The sequence below is a fragment of the Oreochromis aureus genome, linkage group 23, assembly GCF_013358895.1.
Source record: "Oreochromis aureus strain Israel breed Guangdong linkage group 23, ZZ_aureus, whole genome shotgun sequence".
Classification (NCBI taxonomy): Eukaryota; Metazoa; Chordata; class Actinopteri; order Cichliformes; family Cichlidae; genus Oreochromis; species Oreochromis aureus.
In genome coordinates this window covers 36,435,823-36,441,315 of record NC_052963.1, presented here as the reverse complement: position 1 = coordinate 36,441,315, position 5,493 = coordinate 36,435,823, and positions in this window count along the sequence as shown.

The following is a 5,493-nucleotide window of genomic DNA, read 5'->3' as shown; positions in this document are numbered from 1 at the left end:
CTTCCTGTGTGTGAGCCTATGATTCATTCTGGTGCATCTGATTCTGGGTCGCGCGCCGAGACTGATTCCGGTGATTTTCAGACTTTGAACCTTTAAAATGTTGTTTGACAGTCATTGACATGGCTGAATCTCTGTCTGTGAACATGAAATGTAATCAGATTACCTTTAGATTACACTTGTTACTGTCAGCAGCTGCTTCTACGTGTCACTTTTAACATATCTGGTTTAGAAAGTCATTTCAGCTATCCATCTTTATTGAGATATTCACACTAAGATCCAACATTTGTCCATCATAGTGACCAATAATCAATCACTGATCAGCCTGATAAATGACTGATCACAGTGATATAAATGGGGAATCTACAGTAAATGTAATCAGATTACATTCAGACTTTCCAGAGGCTCTCAGTTACAAAGATGGAAACTAAACATTTGATTGTGAGGTGATGGAATAGCTTTCTTCAACCTGATATATTGATCACTGATTAAACATGTTTTCGGTGTTTCAGATGGCTCTGAACTCTGGCAGACATTTATGAAAGTGAGGGTAGGTCAGCTGGTTCAGGTGCAGCGGGAGGGGAGGAGTCAGAACTCCAGGAAGCTCAGAGTTTTAGCTAATTCCAACTTCCTGGATCAGGGCCCAGGTCCTGAAAACCAGAGAGGAATTAAATTTCAGGTTCCACTTTGTCCACATCTGTACAAAGGTGTGCAGTAGGTTCTCCACGTGAACTACTTTGTGCACCCATCAACGGACAAAAACACAATCGTCCAGACAAGGAAACCCCAGAAAGTAAATGTTGTTTTTGTTGTGTTTTCAGTAGGAGGCAGTCTGGGACAGGTGTCCTTTCCTTCCTATAATCAGGTGTTTGAAGATGTGACACAGTTTAACTTGTTTTATAATCTCATGTTTTTACCACTCTCATTTTTAAAGTGAAGATTTGAATATCAACCAACTGTATTCAAACATTTAATTTGTGTTCACAGTTAAACTGGCACTCTGCATTTGAGCCTTTCAACCTTTATTTAAACCAGCAGTGACAGGTGTTCACACAAAAAGAGCCCAGATGTCAAACTATAAATAAAAACTAACATGAGGGAAAAAACACATTATAAAAATTGAAAACTGGATTAAAGTCGGAGATTAAAGGTCAGACATGTGCAGGTGGAAGAAAACCACAAAAGCCTCTTTTTACATCTTGTCTTTGCTCAAACTACAATCCAGAGCCCGATAAGGGATTGATTTAATTAAACAAGTCCAAGGACAAAGAAAACCCCTGCATCAGTTTTACTGGTCACATGACCGGTATAAAAGCTATTCGGAGAGAGGCTGAGCTGAACATCTCTGTCAAAGACTGTGAGAATTAGTGGATTACATCAGCAAGAGTGCCAAACATAAGGCCCGGAGGCCAGAATCAGCCCTGCAAAGACTCCAGTCCACTGGACAGCTTGAAAGAGGCATACAATTTTTACTTCCCATACGTTTACAGCTTTTTCTGCTGATGGAGCGGTCCCTCGTGCCCTTTCATACTAGACTAAATTAATCAATTAATAGGTAAATGTTTAGAGGACTTTAATAGTTTTTTAGTTGTCAGTGTCACATTCAGCAGAACTGTCCACAGCAGGGTACCATATCCTGAAATGACCACAACAATAATAATAATAATAATATGGCTACTGTGTCATTAATTGTACAAGCAGACTCTCCAAGACGTCTGAGCTCCAGTTTAGGTGCACAGTGAAATTCAAGGATTTTGATTGGATGCTGCTGAGCAGTGAGTCTGTTTGAAAGTAGCTCACATTAGCTAATAAATCCACAGTCTCTTCCAAATATGGCCATTTTGCAAATGAAAAAAACATCTTTTATTTAGAGTGTGCTTTGTAGACTGACGTTTGTGTGAGCCACACATCTGTAAACACATGATGAAAAATGATCAAATATTAGGTTCAAATATTCAGCAACCTGATTATTTTTCATGAGCTCACTTTAAACTTCAGATCATCACAAAATCATATTAAAACCAAACACTGAATGTCTGCAGTCGGCACCTCCGATTGGTTGGAAATTGTTTGACAGCTGCTAAGATGAAGGCTGAGAAAATCTGAAATCTGCAGTAATTTTTTCTTCCATCACTTCCTGCCGAGTTGTGCCTTTTTTTTTTTAGAGGATCTGAGGAAACAAGTGTGACTGCCTTGGTGTGCACAGAGGAGGTAAAATCATTTTACAAACATTTATTTATTAATTTTTCATTTATTTGACAGGTGTAATGATGTGATGTTCCTGTGTGTAAACACTGCAGTAGAAGGAGGATGAAGACATTTAATCTGAGAGTTGTGAGACCTTGCCTCACCCTATCATGTGACCTATTAAGATCACCTGACACAATATGTGAGTGGGTGTTAACGCGCCTGGGAAGGATCTCAAAACTGGATTGTATGTGGCTGACAGTTGGTGTCATAAGCCCCGCCCTCTGTTCAAAGATGGTCATTCACAGTGGACATAGATGGCTTCTTTTTGGGGCTGGGTTTAAAAAATCAATTTTTCAATTCAAATTGATTTTAGTTGGAATAACACAATATCAATTCATTGAATCCTGAATTGAGTTTTAAATATAAATGTATTTTTGCCAGAAACACCAGAATCTAAGGTGAAAGCTCACAAAACTATTTTAACAACCACCAAACAGCTAAAACAGCAAATGAGAGCATGTAAATCGATTCTGCACAAAGATATTAAAGTGCGGCTTGTTCACCCAACGGCACGTACGCAGACATCTCATAGATGCCACTCTGACCAAAATTCACTGAACCAGCAGCAAAAGAAGATCAAAATGACACTTCACGTTTGATAAACATCATCATTAATTCCCTCTTACTTTGGCTGTTTTGCTTTCACCACGATAAAATCACAGTTCCTGTACAGCTCTCTCTCTCTCAGTGTACTCAGAGAACAGTTTGCCATAAAAAATCTCTGTTTTCTGCATTATTCACTGCTTAGTACGCACCAGTCTACTGTTGTGTTCAGTGCTGTCGACTTCTGACATAAAAGCCTCAGAAATTTAACCTTTTACAAATGATTCCTTAGCCGTGTCTCTAATAAAACCTCTGTAACTTGGCTCTGCTTCAGTTCAGCAGCAGGTAAGGTAATGTTCATATTTTGTTTCATATTTTTCTTCAGTTTTTGATCTACTGCAGAATATTTTTAAGGTGGTTCTCTGCTATAAAATGCCAGGCCAGGAAAATATCCTTCATGTTTTTCTGTGTTTCCTTAGTATCCTCAGTTACTTTGACACAAAGACATCTGCTGTGATGCTCACACCTCTGACGAAGTCTCACAAGTGTCAGCTTTGTTTTCATACATAGATATATAAAATATGGATATGTACTGATAAATGATCAGAATTATAATATTTCTGACTGTCTGGGTCAAAATTGAATTGAATGTGGACCTTGTGAATCGGAACCGAACCAATTATAGTAATCAGTGATGATACTCTTTCACTCCTCTTTCATACTTCTCTGTCCTTTGTCTGCCACCTACACATGGTTTCACCCAAAACCTCCGCTGATAATGAGCCACACCCTTTTTCACACCTTGGCTCATGTGATGAAGCACATGATCGATAGTGGGTCAACGATCCTCCCACTAGGGCTTAAAATCTAAGACTCTCCACCATCTGATTTTAGAGCTGAACAAGCTTCCGGATGAAATGTCTTCAAGAGACTTAAAAAAGTCCAGACACTTTTCTTTTCAAGCTCCTTAGACTATGACCTGAATGACTGAAACCCTTCACAGACACTGCATTAGAAGCTATTCCTCCTCCTCCTGCATTAGGGGCTGATCCTCACACATCTGGGTGAATATGTTGACCTGTCTCAGTTTGAGAGTTTTCATGCATGTTTTCCTATTTCAGATCTCTCCACAGCATTTAATCCAGACTCAGATCTTCTTTCTGTGCCGGTCATTAGTGTATTTGTTTGTTTCCTCTTTCACCATCCAATCAGTCAGATGTCCTCAGGCTGTAAAGAAGAACATTAATGTTTGAAATCTATCCAGCATCCAAGTGTTAGGGTTTGAGAGCTCTTTGGATGTTCGCATGATGGCACCTAGCACTTTAACTGCAAAGGGATCAGAGTGCCAGCGGTTCTATCTGACCAAACTGGTCTTTGGCACCTGATCAGGAACACTTGAAGCTAAAGTGAAGGGTGATACATTTAGCAACTTTTACTTTGTTCCATACATGACATACATAAATAAAATCAATTATATTAGAAACCTTACCAGTGATCATAATGTGTTCATCATGCTGTTAACATTTCACTTTGATTAATAAAAATTTGCCCAGCGTGTTGGTGAAGATGATCAATGTTCTTCAGTTTTTATTGGAAATGTCAGATTCAAGCCAATCCAACTTTATTTATAAAGCACTTTAAAATAGCCAGTACAGAACCAATGTGCTGTACATTAAATATGTTAAGAATAATAGATAAAACGAAACAGCAACAAAAATAAAACACATAATACATAAAAATTAACATTAAAAAATTAATAAATAAAACCAAAAACCAACATCTCACAGGGTGTCAAAGGCCAGGGTGAAGAGATGGGTTTTCAGAAGTGATTTAAAAACAGGCAGAGAAGAGGCCTGTCTAATCTCTAAAGGCAGATCGTTCCACAGTTTGGGAGCAGCTAAAGTTTACGCTCAGTCCTGGGTACATTCAGCTGATCAGCTGACCTGAGAAAGCAGGTGGGTGTATAAGGCTGTAGCAGCTCACAGAGATAAGATGAGGCTAGGCCATGGAGGGCTTTAAAAGCAAATAAAATAATTTAAAAACGAATCCTAAAAGGAATGGGCAGCCAGTGAAGTGAAGCTAAAATAGGGGGAATGTGTTCAAACTTTCAAGTGGCAGTTAAAAGACAGGCTGCAGCATTTTGCACCCTCTGTAGATGAGCAATGTATGAAGCACTGACCTCAATATAATGTGCATAACAGTAATTAAGCCGAGTGCTAACAAAGGCGTGGATAACTGTCTCAAAGTGCTGCCTTGAAAGAATTGGCTTTATTTTTGCCAACTTCCTGAGCTGAAAGAAGCTTGATTTTATGACTGCCTTAATCTGACTGTCAAGCTTCAGTTCAGAGTCCACTTTGACCCCCAGGTTTGTGACAGCTGGCTTATTATACTGGGCCAAGGAATCTAATTACAGATTTGGGGTCTCAGTAGGGCTACCAAAAATCATCACCTCAGTCTTTTTGTAATTGAATTTTAAAAAGTTAAGGGACATCCAAACCTTAATGTCATCCAGACACTGAAGTAATGGCTGTACAGAAATGTGCCTTATTTCTTTAGACGGACATAGATCTGACAGTCATCAGCATAAAAGTGAAATGCATTACCGTGTTTTCTCAGTATAAAACCAAGAGGGAGCACACACAAAGTAATGAGGAGGGGGCCTAGAACTGAGCCCTGTGGGACACCACACAAGAGAGGAACGGA